The sequence below is a fragment of the Notechis scutatus genome, chromosome 12 (assembly GCF_049901735.1).
Source record: "Notechis scutatus isolate UNSWTSFEM ecotype Mainland chromosome 12, rNotScu1.2, whole genome shotgun sequence".
Taxonomy (NCBI): Eukaryota; Metazoa; Chordata; class Lepidosauria; order Squamata; family Elapidae; genus Notechis; species Notechis scutatus.
The window spans coordinates 5,932,269-5,951,487 of NC_142020.1; the positions used below are offsets into that span (position 1 = coordinate 5,932,269).

A 19,219-nucleotide genomic window follows, 5' to 3' on the forward strand; every position below is an offset into this window, starting at 1 on the left:
GACCAAAAACATATGAAGAATGGTCGCAGGAATTTGATATGTCTAGTCTAGAGAAAAGCAGGACTAGGGGGTGACATGATAGCAGTGTTCCAGTATTTGAGGGGCTACCACATAGAAGAGGGGGGTCAACCTATTTCCAAAAGGACCAGGGGCAGGACAAGAAACAAGGGCTGGAAACTAATCAAGGAGAGAAGCAAGCTAGAAGTAAGGAGAAATTTCCTGAGAGTAAGGTGAATAAACCAGTGGAATGGCTTGCTTTCAGAAGTTGTGGGGGCTCCATCCCTGGAGGCTTTCAAAAAAGAGACTGGACAGCCAATTGTCTGAAATGGTGTAGATTCTCCTGCTTCAGCAGTGGGTTAGACTAGAAGACCTGCAAATTCCCTTCCAGCTCTATTTCTACCTCTTTTCTCTAACCATTGATAAAACCTATTCCACGTTGAATAGTTCTCTGTATCTCCTTTATCTTTTATTTTCAATGTCAATCTATCCATCTCTGCACAGTCCAATATTTTCTGAATTATATTTTAATCTGGTGGGGTTCTGGTTCTCTTTTTTCCAGTATTGTGCAAAAACAGTTCTCTCTGCTGTCAATGCATGTAGCATTAAGTATATGGTCCCTTTATCATAATTTTCTGGTATTATACTTAATAAAAATATTTCTGGTTTTAAATCTATATGTTGCTTAATCATCTTTTCCAGCCATGTGTGCATTTTCATCCAATATTTTCTTGCTTTCATGCATGTCCACCACATATGATAATAAGTACCTGGAATCTAATTGCATTTTCAACATTTGGCGGACATGTTGTTAAACATTTTTTGCTAATCTTGCCGGTGGCAACAAATGGCAAATTTTGATCCCTCAAGAATCTATATTTTGTCATCTCTTTCTCTCATGCTGTTCCATTCCTTTTTGTTTTGTTTTGTTTTAATCATGTTTTCCTACTCCCTGGTCAGTTAGAAGAATATTCACCATGGCCTGCTCAGCAACTTCTAGTTTACAAACTAATTCAATTAGTTTACAGTCTAATTCACATATTCTCTATACGCTATTTAAGAATCCAGACCCAAGAGATTTCCAATTACAGAGGTTCACAGTATCTGTGCCAACGGTATGGTTCTCCCCATGGTACATTAAGAAAAGCTCCTAAATCCATTCTATATGCAACTTCTCTTTCTTTAAGGGAAAAGGAGGCTATGGTGAACTGCAAACTAGTCAATCTTGGCCTAACTCAGGAACAGCTAAGCAAAATTGGGTTGGATTAGAATTGGGATGGAAAGTCCAGAAGAAAAATCCAGGTTTACAGTCTAGATTAGCAAATTAAAAAGAAAATCTTTATGAAATCAAGAACAAAAGTAAAGGTACATAAATACATGAAACTCTTTTACATTGAATATACTGTATGCGTGTGGATAATAAATGGTAGAATATGGGTTCAAAAATGTATACAAACTACATCAGTAAAAACATTTTCCCCTTACTCCACCCTACTGGAAAAAAACAATTCAGGTGGTATTCAGGTGATTCAGGATTTGTTGGAGCCCTGACAATACCTATCTCCATCCATTTCCACATTCTGTTGCCTATAAGATTGACAAATGAGAGTTGTAACTGCTAGTGTCTAAAACAAAGCCACTGGTATTCCTCCAATTTTCTTATTTACTAGTGCCCCATTGGGTCATTGTTTCAGGGATATTTTCTTACCTGAACAGAGAAAAAAGAATGACCATTAGCATCAAAAAAAGCAGTGGGAGCAGGAGGAAACCTTCTGGCTTCCCCACTGAGTTTCGTTGTTGGAATCTGACAGCAAGCATCCAAAAAATTCCTTTCTTCCTTCCATCCATCCATCTATGTCCACCTGCCCATCCATCTGTCTACCTGCCAGCCTGCTGGTCTGCAGGTCTATCTGTCTATTTGTCTATCCCTCCCTCCCTCCATTCATCCATCTATCTCCACCCCTCTCTCTATCACCATCCAGTTATCTATCTATCTATCTATCTATCTATCTATCTATCTATCTATCTATCTGTCTGTCTGTCTGTCTGTCTGTCTGTCTGTCTGTCTGTCTGTCTGTCTGTCCCTACCTGCCTGCCTGCCTGCCTGCCTGTCTTCTTATCTATCTATCTATCTATCTATCTATCTATCTATCTATCTATCTATCTATCTATCTATCTATCTATCTATCTATCTATCTATCTGTCTGTCTATCATCTCCACCCCCTCTATCTATCTCCATCCAGCTCTCTCTTTATCTATCTATCTATCTATCTATCTATCTATCTATCTATCTATCTATCTATCTATCTATCTATCTACCTACCTCCACCCCCTCTCTGTATCTATCTCTCCATCCAGTTCTCTCTCGCTCACTCTCTCCACCCCCCTCTCTCTATCTCCATCCAATTTTCTCTCTCTCTATCTCTCTCTCTATCTCCACCCCCTCTCTGTATGTATCTATCTACATCCAGCTTTCTCTCACTCTCTCGCTCTCTCCACCCCTTCTCTATCTCCAGCCAATCTCTCTCTCTCTTTATCTATCTCCACCCCCCCATCTATCTACTGTATCTCCATCCATCTCTCTCTCTCTCTCTCTCTATCTATCTATCTATCTATCTATCTATCTATCATGAATGTTTGATTGATTAGATATCTATGAACAAAAATAATTTTAAAAATAGTTTTAAAAATCCTATGTGAGTAGACTTTTTTTTTTTTCCAAAAGTGAAATACTGGGCAGATATTTATAAAACAGATTCAGCATTTTGCCCCAAAGTTGAAGGGAGCTTCTTAAAATCAAATGTTCAAGAACAAACATTGGCTTCTTCAATTTTCCACTCAACCACTCCCTCTTTCTACCAGTCAGTCACCAAAAATATGTATAATCAGAATAAAAATCATGAAGGAAAAATATAATGTAATCTAGTTTAACAAAGTTGGATTAAAAGTTAATTTGAGGCAATGAATGAAAGTACTTACAGTCAAATTTTATTAGACCAAGTTGTAATAGAACAATGGCAAATGTGCAAAATGTGCTTTGATGTTGTTGTTTTTTTATTCATCTATTTCATCTTTTATAGTTTCATAGAGGGCTTACTTGTATAATCTTGAGTACTGTGAATAAATAGCTATTTTAAAATAGTTGCCTTAAGCATTTGCAAGGTATCTTTAAAAACAAAATGAAAAACTGTAATGTGCATATTTCACAAAGTTTATGTTTTAAAAGTCAAGCAAGAAAATGCAGTGGATGCAAAAATAGAATTTTCAATTTCAATCTTCAGTGTAACTTTTGCATAGAAGTGTATGAACAGAAGAAAGAAGATAAAGGTCATTAAAAAAAACTGGGCTGTCTCTAAATGGTCTTTCTTGGTTAATTTGACATGTAACTAAAACCAGATTTCTATTCTGGAGACAAAATATAACAGTGAAGTGCAAAATAGAAGCCTTTACTGAAATATTTTGCAAATGTAGCACATTTTTTTATTTTACTTTCTTAAGAACCCAAAGCACACCACTTCAAAAAAGATTATTAGGAAAATGGATGTAAATATTGTCCTTCCTTTTTGTCTCTTCATTTCCTCACTTAAGAGAGTGTCAGTATTGGAAGCCATATTGATATTTCATGCTCCCACGCTGCCACAAGGCTGAGAAAGTGGGGGGTTTCAACTGAGTAGCTCTAAGCAGACAAAATAAAATTCTTTTGTTAGTTCAAGGTCATTGAGTATGGTGCAGAATGAAATAAGAATTTTACTTTAGGATGGATCGTAATTGGGCCATGTGATGTGATGATGGCCAAGAGGGGGGGATGGATTTGTAGTTTTGAATATTGCAAGGAAGCTTTCAGAATTAGGATACCACAGATGTGCCCATTTCTATCCAAATAAAGGTTATCTTTGAGATATGCCTGTCTCGAAGTTATTGATTGGAATGGAGGTTTGCTGGAACGCTGACAGAGAGTTCAGGCCAAGGAACAGCTACAGAAGAAGTCTACAGAAGTGTCAGGCACAAAGAACTAAAGCCATACATTAAGTTGTTCAGATTTATTGCTCAAGCCTACACACCAGAATCTCGTCAACTCAAGTTCAATATTAAATTGGCACCAGATAAGGCTCAAATTGCCATGGCAGTATTGATCATTAATCAGTAATCCCATATATATATATATGTATGTGTGTATGTATGTATATGTATATGATGTATATGTACTGTATATGTATATAAGTGTACGTGTGTGTGTGTGTGTGTGTGTGTGTGTGTGTGTGTGTGTATGTATGGGAACAGACAGAGGTGGTATTCAGCAGGTTCTGACCAGTTCTGGGGAACCAGTAGCGGAAATTTTGAGTAGTTTGGAGAACCGGCAAATCCCACCTCTGACTGGAGATTTTACAGTCTCCTTCCCCTGCCATGCCCACCAAGCCACACCCACAGAACTGGTAGTAAAAAAAAAATTGAATCCCACCACTGAACAAAGAGTGTTTAAACTAAGAGGAACAGAACAAACTAGCATCTGACAAGATTCAGCCACTCACTGTACTGTTTTAAAGACAACAAGTTTTGAATTGGAATATAGAATTATTTGAAAAAGGAGAACGCACAGGAGAGAGGAGGGGTGGAGAGAGAAAAAAATGTAGATCCATCTAACTGAAGAAAAATGGCTAATGAAATTACTTCCACGAGTCGTGAATAATCTACCTGAGTTTAAATTTTAAATGACTGCCAATATCGTTTTAATCTTACAAATGGGATTTTTTTTTTCTGTAACTGTATTTTGAAGAATTACCCCATAGGAAATCTTGCATTGTTAAAGTACACTTGGCCACATGAATTAAACATACATTTTTAACAGAGTTGTGGGCTCATCAATAAAAGTTCCAAGCAAAAGCCATTTTTTCTCCTTTCTTTTCATTACAAGATCACCTAAATTACCACCAAAATAATTCCATATATTTATTCTTTTTTTTTCCCCTAAGAGGTTCTGAATACTTTCAAATAAATTTCACTGCTGGGAACACTGAATTTGTTCCCCAAACAATCCAAATATTCAGTGCATTAAATAGGAAGCTGAAAGGATAACAAAAAAAGGATAAGAAAAAATAATTGTGAACAAACAAGGTTGTTTATATTCTCCATAATTAAAAGCCCAATCATGCACTAAGTAAAGTAATTAATATGACTACTGCTAATACTATTACTACTACTACTATTACTACTACTATTACTACTACTACTATGAGATGGATGATCACACTATCATCATGAAAACAGTGAAAAGACATTTAGGAGAAATACTTACCTTCTGAAATTGTCTATTTTTTCTTCTGATTTGCAACAATCCTCAAACCTTTTTCAATGGAATGTATGTTAAATATTTTGTACAGCAGATCCATCAGCCCCAGGCAATGCAGTGATGTTCAGAGTATCAATTTTGAGATTATCGCACTGGCAAAAAAATATTTCTCTCTCTAAACACTTGCCCAACACCCTTTCAGAACACAAGCCCCTTCATTGCATCATATCAGTCGCACCACCCCTAGCAAACTTCAAACAAACTTGGACAAACTCCTAGGATTTGCACATGGCCCCATGGGAGTCTGACCAACAGCCAATAGAATATATGTTCTTTCACAGGAACAGGAACTCAGGTGCAACACCCAAGAGAAGGTATTAATACCCCCTCACTCTCAACTCCATGTGGTCAACTGCACCAGAACCAAATCTGCAACGAAGTCCATCTGCAATGAAGCCAGCTGGGCAACTTTGGGCCAGTCACTCTCCTGCAGCACCAGGAAGAAAGAAAATACAAAGGCAAAACACTTCTGAATATATTGCCAAGAAAATTGCAGGGATATATGTCCAAGCAGCTTCTAAGACCCAAATGAACACAGGGGTGTTTACATGGACACCTGCCCACAGATAGAGACAGAGCAGAGAAGTACTGCATGAGATATCCATTGAAAATCAACCCAAAAGGAAATTTTAACAGTGTCAGCTTTCCAGAAAACCTCAACTCCAACCAATAACTCTGAGACAGACATCTTCTCCAAGGTTCTTTTTATTAGAGTAGTAAACTGGCACATCAGGGAAATCCCAAATCTGAAAGTTCTGGGTTTCCTGGCAGTAAGTAAAAAAATACAAATCCACCCCCTGCACCCCTTATGGCATCACATGCCCCAATCATCATCCATCCAAAATTGAGACGTCCCCTCAACCACTCCTCAGCCAGGTGCAGAAATAACATGACCTTGACTTACAAGAAGGATGCTATTATGTCTAATCACATACGCTCCAAAAAATTCCCCCCTCCCATTTTCCCAGGCTCAAGAATGTGGCAGCGTGGAAGCTTCTGGTGCTAATATGGCCTCCAAAGCTGACAAATAGGCAACTTACTCTTTCTACACACCGGAAGTCCACACCACTTACCAACTCTGTGGGCCCATACTATCACCAAACGAAGGACGGGGGGAAGTGTTTTATGATCCCAGGTTGAGCATTTATAACAAATAGTATCCCACCTGCAGCACCTCCTTTTTGGAAAGGAGATAATTTGTAACCCAAAGGTCTACTAGCCCATTGTGCTTTTGTTATGTAAAAGCTATGAAGGCTGGAGGGTGAGCATTTTTCTTAGGGCACATATTTCCAAATCCTTTATCAATTTCTAGAAGTAATAAATCAGCAGAACTTTATATCTTTGCCAAGGGAAAAAAAACACAATTCAGAATTTCTCCCCTTCCCCTGGTATACTTTAGCAGACTGTTTTATCCTTAACTGAAAGAAAGTTGTCTACGTGTCATGAAGTAATAGGTAGAAAATTAATGTAAAAGTAAAAAAACAAAAAACACTATTTTTCCTAGCATAATAAAGTATTTCTTCCCCCTTTTCATTCTTTACCCCTCATTATTACAATGGGATTCTGTGTTGTGCCATTCCAAAGCCATTTTTGATAACAGAACAAGGTGTCTAAATTATTCTGGCAAGTATTTCTGACTTTTTCAATACTTGTCTACGTCAAGATTCATTGTCAGGCAAGTTCTACAGATTGAGATGGTGGAAAGGAAAAAGAAAATGCAAATTACCAGCAAATCAAATTACAGAGAATTAATAAGGTCAAAGGGGTAGAGTTCATTATCATCTTTTATGAAATACATGAAGCATGAATGTTCCAGCATTTTGTTCTCATGATCATAATTAAGGGGAAACTCTTTCATGTAACTTATTGAAAGTTGCCTTTTCAAAATGACTCATGAGATTTATAGTCAAGCAAGTTTCCCTGATCATATTCTCATTCTCTCTTTCTTCCCTCCTTTCTTCCCCCCTTTCTTTCTTTCTTTCTTTCTTTCTTTCTTTCTTTCTTTCTTTCTTTCTTTCTTTCTCTCTCTCTCTCTCTCTCTCTCTCTCTCTCTCTCTCACTCTCACTCTCTCTCTCTCCTCTTTTTCTCTCTCCTCTTTCTCTCTCTCCTCTTTCTCTCAAAACTCTACACAATATTTTCATAATATAAACCAGAGTTGTACATGTTCATTTATATATTTTGCTAATATTTTCTGGATGAAAACTTAACAGGCATTCATTCAATGAACAACACGATCCATAAATGATGAAGTCAATTAAAATGGCCATCCAAATGTTCCATTTATTGGTTTGTCTATCCAACCACCCATGTAGAAGTGTTTATCCTGACTTTCCTCCAGGAAGCCAAAGTGATACACATAACTTTGTGCATTATAAAAGGTCACCTGATTTTCCCCCACCCCCCCACCCCCCACCCCCAAAAAAAACAAGTGACCCAACATGTTTTCATGAATCCTTACCCACACCCAGACACTTAAGTCCTAGGCAGAAGTATTTAAATGAAGATCCAGGGTCAAAGATCTGAAGAAGTCTGAGAGATTAAAAGCCATGAGTGTTTAGCAGGGGAGCATTCTTTATTTATTGATTCGTCCTTGGCCCAGTAAGTTCCAAAAACAAATTATTACTACAATTAGATAAAAGCAATTTAAAATGGAATTGGAATAAAATATGATTTAAAATGAAATTGGAATAAAATACAGTCTAAAATGACATTGGAATAGAATACAATAATTTAAGTTATAGATAAAATATGATAAAATTATATTTTGGTGTCACCCCTGCAATCTACCCTAACCAGTCCCACATATGTAGATCTCAAACTTAGCAGGAGAGCAAATCTGCAAGTACAAATTTGTGCACTAGGTAAAGCTTCCTGTGGCTTATTTAGGATGTACATAATCTCTTTGGACAGTGCCAAGGACAACTGATGGAAATCTCAACTCTTGTCATACCATGTTCCAGACCTTGATTTTCCTTTGACCTTGTCCCTTGCTGCTGCTTCAAATTCTCACCTGACTGATCACTCCCAAACCCTGTGGCCTGTTCATCCTCAAAGAACTTTTTGCAAAGGCTGTTTTACTCCAGCTAGCTGCCAATAAAGCCTGAGCTTGCTTATTTCTGGCCTCTGGCAGATTTACAGCCTGCTTAATTTGCTTGTTGGCAGCCAGCTGCACTGGCACAGAAAGCGGTGGTAGTGGTATCACGGCTCCAGGGTAAAGAGTTCAGCAGAGCGCTGAAGAAGTGAGGCCACCTCAGTTCAGGAAAAGGGATCAGCACCTCCTTCCTTGGATCCCAATTTGAGAAAGTATCCCTACTCTTTGGTGAAATCTAAGAAAGCGTGTCCTACTCTACAGTTTCTCAGCCATCCCCATCCCAGAAACTGAGGCACTGGTTCTTCATACCATGTTTTCCCAAAAATAAGACCCTGTCTTATTTTTTTTGCCACCAAAAAAGGCACCAGGTCTTATTTTTGGGGGGGATGTCATCCACTGACTAACCTCACTTTGTGTGTGTCACTCCTGACCTCCTTTTCACTGTCAGAAACCTTCAGGAACTTCTTCTGTGGCCGGCAAGGCTTTCCTCAAGGCCTCTGCAGCCGAGAAGAGAGCTCAGGATCGATCCAGAGCTTTGTTCTCAGCTCCAGAGGCCTTCAAGAAAGACTTGCCAGCCTTGCCGGCTGCAGAAGAAATGGGCCAGCAAGGCAGGTGTCGGGGTGTGCAAGGCCTGGCTACAATTGTCCAAAGGTAAGTAGTAAGGCAGCTCCACCCCTCCATTCCCACCCTAGCTTAATTTTTACCCATCCACCTGAGTGGGTGGGATCTTAATTAGGGCTTATTTTAGGGGTAGGGCTTATATTGGGCACACATATAAAAAAATCATGCTAGGACTTACTTTTGGGGTAGGTCGTATTTTCAAGGAAACAGGGTATATACACACAGTTGCAAGCTAAACTGTATCTTGGCCCTTTGCAGCCCTTCTAAACCTCCAATGTGGCATGGAGAAATATTCAACCAGTTCAGTCCCTGAGAGTTAACGCATACAGAGTTTCCTTCAGAGCAATCTCCAAGTCCCAAGCCATATCTTGTTCTAAACAAGACTGAGATATTTGCGTTGGCTCTTTCTGAGGCCCTCAGTCCAACCCTAGGCAAGAGTTTCATGGGAAGTCATACAAACATATTATGTGGACATATGGGGATAAGAAATATCATAACTTGCTCCCAAATTAATCAAGGATTTAATGACAATGAAGCTTTGCTTAATGCAACACATAAACCAAGTTAATAAGTCTTTAATGACTTATTAAAGAAGTCCAAATATCTTAATACTTGATTGTCATACCTCTCTCTGCTAGAAGAAGATAGGAGATAGGTAGGTAAGTAGGCAGGTAGGTGGGTGGGTAGATAGATAGATAGTTGGTAGATAGACAGACAGATCTAACAAATTATTCTATATCTATCTATCTATCTATCTATCTATCTATCTATCTATCTATCTATCTATCTATCTATCAAACAAATAAACAAACAGACAAGTACTATCTTAGAAAGACAGATTATGTTATCAGTCTGAATCAGTTTACTGGAGAAGTAAGACCTCTTTGTTGAGGCAACCATGCTTGGCCAGTTAATTTCCAAGTCCATGACTCAGAGAAAGTGACATGCCCAAAATCCCCAACTCGGTTTCCGGTCCTAAGGAAGGATTAGATTCTGATTCTTGCAGTGCCTAATGTCACACCTTAACTACTACATCACATTGGCTCTCATGTATGTATGTATGTATGTATGTATGTATGTCTGGCTGGATTGATTGATTGATTGATTGATTGATTGATTGATTGGTGGATTGATGGATTGATGGCTAGATAGATAAAAAGATGGTCCAAGACCTCTGCTTTTGATACAACGCTATAACGTACTTTGTCAATTAATGCATATAACTTTATTTTTAAGAGCAATCCCTTTAAAATTTCTGAAGTCTTTCCTGCTCAAATTATTTGTTTTCTACCACCCTACTACATTTAATGAGCAATAAAATATTGCTTCTAGTATGGGAGATAAGTGTGGGAGATATAAATTATGTTGGAAATAATTTTTAGCATAATTGTCTGTCAGACACAGAAAATCAGGTCCAAAGTGAAGGTCCAATTAAACTGATTGATTTCCAAACAGCCTATGTTTGGATCATCTCAACTAACAGGACCCGCATGGAGTTAGATAAGGGTCCATGGAATTCAAGGGAAATTGGACTTAGTCCGCTTGTAACGATTCTTGGCTGGTCCCTCTTTTAACTCTGATTCCAGGTTCTGTCACTTTTTCTCCTCTGGTTCCTTAGCTTTAATACTGAAGCACTGATTCCTAACAGTGAGATTGCTAACATTTAGAACAATTAACCAGCAGAATGGCTTGCCTTTGGAAGTTGTGGGTCATACACTGAAGGTCTTCAAGAAGAGATTGGGTGTAGGATTTCTTGCTTGAGCAACGAGTTGGCCTAGAAGACCGCTAAGGTCCCCCGCAACTCTGTTATTCTGTTAAATTGGCTTTGTAAAGGTGTAACTGAATCTATATATATATATATGTGTGTGTGTGTGTGTTTTCTTAAGTTTTCGCGGGTACTTACATGTATGGCCTTCAGCTTTGTTCGGGTATTTTCCCACGTCATTATAGTTGTGCTTTTAAAGTTGTAGCAACGTTTCAGCAGAATCTCATCTGCCATCATCAGGCTTCTGTATTGTGTCCGTCTGTGAGTCAGACTTTTACAGTGGTTTCAGATTTAAATTTGGGGCAGCCTATTGCTGTGCCAGAATGTTTTTTCTTCATCCTGATTGGTTGGGAGTCTTGGTCTGTGTTTATTGGTCTCGGAGTTTGCTGTGTTCTGCTTGATTGGTGTCTCTAATATCTTCTGTCTGTTTTTTTGGCTCTTTTTGTATCTTGATTGGCTGGCAGCATTGTGTTACTTTATTGGAGGTCTTTAGTGCAGCTTGGCTTTGGGTAAATGGACGGCTATCATTAGTTAGGAAGCTGGGTTTCATCTGGGTGCCTGGTTGGGATGTGTTTGAGCTGGAGGTATCAGGGGATCTGTTTGTGCCCAGGTGTTTGCCTGGCTTGTGGTGTGGAGATTTTTTTGTTTGTGAGTGCAGGCTTCCAAATGATTGACAGCCTGGTGGAATCATCTCTTCTGTACATGCTTTCTGGTCTTTTTTCAATCTCTATGGCTTCTCTGATGATTCTGTGGCTGGAATTTTCTATGGTGGCTAAGGTTTTGGTGCCATTGAAGTTGATGCTATGACCTGTGGCTTTCATGTGTTGGACTAGTGAGGAAGTGTGTTCCAGAAGTGTGGAACAGCTGTCCTGCCCTACATAAGAGGCACTACAGACAAAATTAGTAAGATACTATACAGACACCACATCAAGACTGCCTTCAAAACAGACAGAAAAATAGCAGCCATCCTCAGAAACCCCAAAGACAAAATTGACCTGGAAAACCAAGGCATATACGAAGTCCCCTGTGCATCATGCCGGCCACATACATTGGACAGACCAATAGAAGAATAAGCACCCGCCTGGATGAACACAAAAATGCAGTCAAAAAGCTGGAACACACTTCCTCACTAGTCCAACACATGGAAGCCACAGGTCATAGCATCAACTTCAATGGCACCAAAACCTTAGCCACCATAGAAAATTCCAGCCACTGAATCATCAGAGAAGCCATAGAGATTGAAAAAAGACCAGAAAGCATGTACAGAAGAGATGATTCCACCAGGCTGTCAATCATTTGGAAGCCTGCACTCACAAACAAAAAAATCTCCACACCACAAGCCAGGCAAACACCTGGGCACAAACAGATCCCCCCTGATACCTCCAGCTCAAACACATCCCAACCAGGCACCCAGATGAAACCCAGCTTCCTAACTAATGATAGCCGTCCATTTACCCAAAGCCAAGCTGCACTAAAGACCTCCAATAAAGTAACACAATGCTGCCAGCCAATCAAGATACAAAAAGAGCCAAAAAAACAGACAGAAGATATTAGAGACACCAATCAAGCAGAACACAGCAAACTCCGAGACCAATAAACACAGACCAAGACTCCCAACCAATCAGGATGAAGAAAAAACCATTCTGGCACAGCAATAGGCTGCCCCAAATTTAAATCTGAAACCACTGTAAAAGTCTGACTCACAGACGGACACAATACAGAAGCCTGATGATGGCAGATGAGATTCTGCTGAAACGTTGCTACAACTTTAAAAGCACAACTATAATGACGTGGGAAAATCATGCATTGTCACAAAATCTCCAGAACCATAAAGCCTACAAACTTGACATTTGGCTTCTAGGTGCTCACTAAGAAAGGATTTTTCTAAACGACCATCAGAGCATTAGTATTTCCTATATTATTATTATTATTATTAACATGCTCTGATGCTAAGGAGTTCTACTCCCCCTCCCCACCTGGAAAGAAATCTCTTCCAAATGCAAAACACAAGCAGAGGAGAGGAGTTTCAGTTTTAGTTTCACAGCACCAAGCAGCTTTAGTACAAAACAGCTGAGCTAAGCCACGCCCAGGCCCCTTGCTGTCTGCTTCTTGCTCACACAGCAAATACTCTTTCAGTTTCCAAACAGCCCTCAATTCTCTCACACAATGACAGGACGCTAGCCAGATGAATACCGATGTATGCTGGTAGGCAGAGGCACAATTTTTCCCCCTTATTTTCCTCCCCAAAAACTAAGCCCGATCACATAGTTTCGTAGCGAAGCACAGGGATCGAGCTAGTGGCATGATCAGGGCCACATACAGAAGAAAAGCAATAAGTGGGGTTAAGATGAAGCTTGCCTTCAGAAGTTGTGAGTGCTCCACCACTGGAGGCTTTTTAAAAAAGACTGGACAGCCACTTGTCCGAAATGGTATAGGGTGTCCTGCTTGAATGGGGGATTGGACTAGAAGACCTCCAAGGTCCCTTCCAGCTGTATTTTTGATCCTCCAAAGTGCACAAGAAGGGGTTCATGGGGCCACAATGGATTGCAATATGTTCTCTTGAGTACAGATGGTTCTGCTAAACCTACAACACTATTTCCTTTCTTTTTTTAACATCCCTTTTTAAAAAATAAATAAAAAGGACCTTCAATTTTCATTAGTAAAAGCTGTTCAGGACAAGCTAAAATTCAAATTACTTACCCAGCAGCTTCGTATGTTAAATGCTTCTGACATTTCACCTTCTTAACAACTAAAAAGGATATGCTGATACATCTTTTATGGTTTGATCAAAAGTCCCTGTGATTAATGTTTGTTAAAACGTTGTCAGGGAGTGTTTGGCTGAAATTTAATAACAGTCCCAAGTAATCAATATATAATCTCATTGTGAATTTCAAAGCTATAAAGTTTAACACTATCAAGAGTAGAACATTAATTGAAATGAAGGCACTACAGAATTCCATGATCTGAAGGCTTATCTAATTTAAACCCATTATCTGAAGCCAAATTCCTCTAGAGATAACTACTAAAGGCAAACTGAAGTGGGAGAACTGATATGAGGTTGTTTTGTTCCACATGATGGTTGGATCAGTCCAACGATAGTGTCCAGATCAGCTCAGCCATGTTTCTCTTTGTATTCAGGAGCATAATAATTAAAGCATTATTATTTTAAACACTTCTACTTGCCAGCCTCATTTTCCTCTTTCGTCACCACTCTTGGAAGATGAAGGACCAATAACATTGGTTCTCCCTTTTGATCTTCCCCTTCTACGCCCCTCAGTTTTACTTAGGGTTCGATCTTTTCTTCACCATGGATTCCCTTTAAATACCTCTTGGGGCCACAGACCACCAAGACTTAACTCAAGATTTAAAGCACTAGACTGCATCAAATATTTGTGGACCCCCTGTGATACAGTCTGCTGGCTGAGAAACCACTGCACTAAAGTATTTTTGTGATTTGAGGCAGAAGTATCCATGATGCCTTTTCCAAACCAAAGTGCAGGTTTTACAAGAAGTTGTGATGGAAATTCCTTCAACTACTCTCTTTGGTCGTGCCAGTAAAAATATAAAATAATTGAAAACACTACATTAAATCATCTAAAGAAAACCATGATGGCCTTTAGGGCAATCTAAACTGATGCCTGAGGGAGTCATTTCAATGAGTTTCATAATAAGTGCCAGCCTTAACCCAAATATTTTATTTATTTATTTATTTGATTTGTCAGTCGTTTACAAGATAATAGATATAAGCATAAACATGAGTAAGAATACAGGAAATGGGTACGAATAAATGAGGACAATAGGACAGGGATGATAGGCACGATGTTGCACTTATGCACGCCCCCTTACAGACCTCTTAAGAATGGGGTGAGGTCAATAGTGGTTAGTTTGAGGTTAAAGGACTGGGGGTTGGAGGATGTAACCACAGAGTCAGGTAGTGCATTCCAGGTATTGACCAGTCTGGAGAGGAGTGTCTGGAGGAATGGCTCCAGTTGGAGCAATGGTTGATTGGACCTTTGATGGACTGGTGGGTGCAAAGGATGAGCTTTTGATTATTCAATTGGGAAGGGAAAACCCAGAACTCTCAGATTTGGGTTTTCCCAGATGGGCAAATATGACTTCTTTAATAAATTCTTACTTGGATGAACTTTGTTTCTGAGTGCTGAAAGAAATGGGGAGCTGACACAATCTCTCTGCCTGGGTTGAGCAGCAAAGAAAGCAGTTTGTCTATGGGATGTTGAGAATAAGCCCTCCTTCTTCGTGGCCAAAGTAGGAAAAGGACAGCGATTAAACTCTCTAGATTTTCTGACACTGTAGTTTTTCACGCCGAGTATATTTCAAGCATTTTGCAAAGTCTGCAAAATATACGGCCTGAATACGCTCAAAGTGTTAACACAGGGAAAGCCAGAGCTGAATTATGATAACAATTTATTTGGCTTAACGTGCCAAGACTACCAACCTTGAATTCCTCTACCAAAAAGGTGCCACTTTCTCAGATTATATATATTTTTTAAAGTCATAAAGTAATCCCTGTCATCTGAATTAGACTGTCATCCAAGCAAGGATTGCTTCCAAAATCCTGAAATATATCTTCCAAAACTCAATCATATAATGTAGGTGGATGAGTCCTTAAATTCAATGTGGAAAAAAATGGGTATGTTTTAAATATATTTCGTATTGTGCCCTAATTAGCTTTGCTTTCATCAGGAAAGAACGTCACACAGCTATATAAATGCAGCACTATATATTCTACAAACAAGTGTTTTCTTCTTTATTTTATATAATTGTTCTGAATCATCTTAGATAAGTATTACCATGCAGAGTAACCCACAAACAATTTTTTCTCTCTAAAAAAAGATAACCATTGTCTCATTTTCTTTAACTCTTAGGGCTTACAATTTAATATAAATGGGGCTGTCTTTTTCAAGAGTCCCCTATTCCAGGGGTTGCCAACCTTTTGGACCCCGGGCACCACCAAACTCATAATTTTAAATCCCGCGGACCACTAACATGAATTTTGACTGACGGTAGTTTGCTGATGTTGGTGGAAAATCATCCATAACCCCAAAGTGGAATAATCAAAAGACTTGCCTTTGGCTGCCCCACCGGCGCACCGGCCTGCCATGGACTGGAGTAGCTGCTCCGGGATGACCAAAGGGCCAGTCCTGTGACTACTGCAGCTCTGGAATATGGGACCGACTTTCCCACCAACATCAGCAAGCCATTCCCAGGGCGGATTTCCCTCCCCCACCGTTGGTCTTACCTTCCAGTTCCAGTTTGTGTGGCTCTACTCAAGGTAAGGTTTGTGCTTGGTTGAAGGGTGGGGGCCAGCAGGTGGGTGAGCCATGTGGACAAGTGGTCCTTATTTTTCTACTTGCATTTTTTACATGCTTTCCAACTGCTAGGTTGGCAGAAGCTGGGACAAGTAACAGGAGCTCACTCCGTTATGTGGTGCTAGGGATTTGAACTGCTGAACTGCCGACCTTTCTGACTGACAAGCTCAGCATCTTAGCCGCTGAGCCACCGCGTCCCACATATAACAGGAATAGAATAAGCAAAATTGAATCTCTGTCATATCAATAAAATGAGCGTACAGTCAACTATGCTACAATGGGCTTTTATAGGTGACAACAAAGACCCTGAATTATACCTGGAACCCAGTGATAACCAAAGCAGCTCGCAGAATAAGGATGTTATTCAAGAAAAAATGGAGAATAGCCATAACTACTCATGTCCTTGCATTCTGGACCGAGTCTAGATTTCATATAGTCTTATTATTCAATCATGGATGATTTTCCCTACACAAGTCATGGGTAATTCATTGCACACTCATTCTATGGACATTAATTAATTAATCAGAATATAACTGGAAGGAACATTGGAGCAGTGGTGGTACTGCGGGTGAACCGGTAGCAAGGATTTGATGTGGGTCACTGAACTGGTAGTAAGTTCTGGCTGGCCATGCCCCTGACGCGGTCGCCCGATCGCCACTGGCACACTTGCCCTGCCCAACCGATGCTCACTCACCCCTCGCCCCTTAAGGTATTTTTTTTCCCCCTCCTGACAATCAGCTGTTCATACAATCAGCTGTGCCGGAATTCCCCTTGCTGAGTCCAACAAAGGCAAAAAATGGAGGGAGGAGCACAGCCAATATTTTCATGAAAGCCTTCAGTGATGAAGCTCCCACAACTTCTGAAGGCAACTTCTCTTCCATTGGTTGATGGTTCTCACTCTCGGAAAATTCCTCCTTATTTCCAGGTTAAATCTCTCCTTGTTCAGTTTCCATCCATTGTTCCTTGTCTGGCCTTTGGGTGCTTTGGAAAATAGTTTGACCCCCTCCTCCTCCCTGTGGCAGCTCCTCAAATATTGGAAGACTGCTATCACATCTCCCCTGGTCCTTATCTTTACTAGATTAGCCATGCCCAGTTCCTGCAACCGTCCATCATATGTTCTAGTCTCCAGTCCCCTAATCATCCTGGTATTTGGGCATCCATATTCTAGAAGGTAGGTTTACCAATGTTTCTTCTCCAGAACTTGTGGCCTGATTGGGTTGGATTAAATAAGACTCTGGGGTTCCTGTGTTTCCACTTAAAACCTTAATTCTGAATTATTCACATCTTTTTTTTTTAAACAAATCATTTACATTAAAGGTGAATACTTCTTGCTATTTTATTTTTTTTTCTTAAGAAGTATGTAGGAAGATTGCCAAATTTTCTGAATTTAATTGCCATAAAAAGGCTTCAGATTTAATATTGGACATTTCTATTGATTGATTTATTCCTGCTTGGACAGATTACATAATTCATTTTTGCAACTGTTTGGCTCTTACTAAATTAACCTTTTATTTTTGATTTTTATGGGACTGTGCTGTACTAGTTTGATCTTTCAATTGTAAATAAATTGTCATCTCACAATGCAAGGCACACGAGAAGAATTTAAACATACAGGAATGCAGATTGCAGTCCAATGTTCAAAAAGAGATTTGTAATGTTAAGGACAATTTGATTGTGGAATTGCAAGGGCTAAGAAGGGGAGGATCATTCATTGGATAACTTAAACAGACTGGATATATTTGAAGTTGGGATATTTGGAATCTTGCAAAAAATTCTCCACAAACACAATATCAGGACAGCCTTCGGCACTGACCAAAAAATAGCCAACATCCTAAGAAATCCCAAGGACAAGATTCAGCTAGAAAACCAAGGAGTTTATGACATACCATGCAACAATTGCCCAGCCACATACATTGGACAAACCAACAGGAGAATAAATGGACACATCGCAGAACACAAAAACGCAGTCAGAAAAGAAGAAAATACTTCCTCCCTTTTCCAGCACCTTAAAGCCACAGGACATGAAATCAATTTTGAGGGAACCAAATTAATCTCCAATACTAAACACTTCAACAAGAGAATAATCAGGGAAGCCATCGAAATAAAGAAACACCCCAATAACATGAATAAATGGGACGATACCTCCCGTCTACCAAACACCTGGAAACTAGCCCTTATCAACAAATGAGTCCCAGCCACAAAAACCAACACCAGACCCAAAGCAACACATGACACCACCACCAATTCCCCCTCACCAGACTCAAACCCAAACCCGTCCCATAGACCAAAGGCAACCACCGTCCAGAAATCAGACCACAGCTGCATCACAGCTTCCACACCCCCTGACCCCCAAACTAAGCAAACTGACACATGCCATGAACATATAGCCAGACCTCAAACTCAGGCCCAAACCAAAACCCGGAATATTACATCAAAGCCATCCACTCAGGATATCATATCACTGAACTCAGGAGGTTACACCACAAAACCTCAGGATGTTGCAACACAGCCAATGACGCAGGAGATTACAGCACAAGACCCAGGATGTCACAACAATAGAACTCAGAAGGTCATCACACAGCCCATTACCCAGGTCGTTAAACACAGGAGGCTGATAGACACACAGCCAGTACCTCAGCCACACAGGTTCTTACGAAAAAGCCAGCCAATCTGCAAACATCAACTCCATCAATCAATCAAGAAATAACAACACAGCCAACCAGTCCACTTACAACAGAGCCAGCACACCACATCTCCCCACCAGTATTTATAGAGAGACGGCAGCTCCGATCACGCTTTGCTCGCACAAGCACAAAGCCAAAAGCACCAGCCTGAAGATGGCAAGTGGGACCTCGTCGAAACATCACCAAGATACTCTCAATCTAACACAAGAAAAGACCGGAACCGCCAAAACTTGCATATGTGTGTGTGTGTGTGTGTGTGTGTGTGTGTATATACACACACACACACACAGAGAATGATCCCTCCTCTCCTTGAAAAAAATGGCAGGATGCAAATCTAATAAATCAATTATGCAGTAACACATCTAATAAATCAATAATGCAG

At 39.8% G+C, this 19,219-nt stretch overlaps 1 protein-coding gene across 7 annotated transcripts in view; it reads right to left on the minus strand.

The window, feature by feature from the left end:
* Positions 1-19,219, minus strand: part of RBFOX1 (RNA binding fox-1 homolog 1) — a 1,983,080-nt gene that overhangs the window by 815,844 nt on the left and 1,148,017 nt on the right. The gene's annotated exons all lie outside the window — the stretch shown is intronic.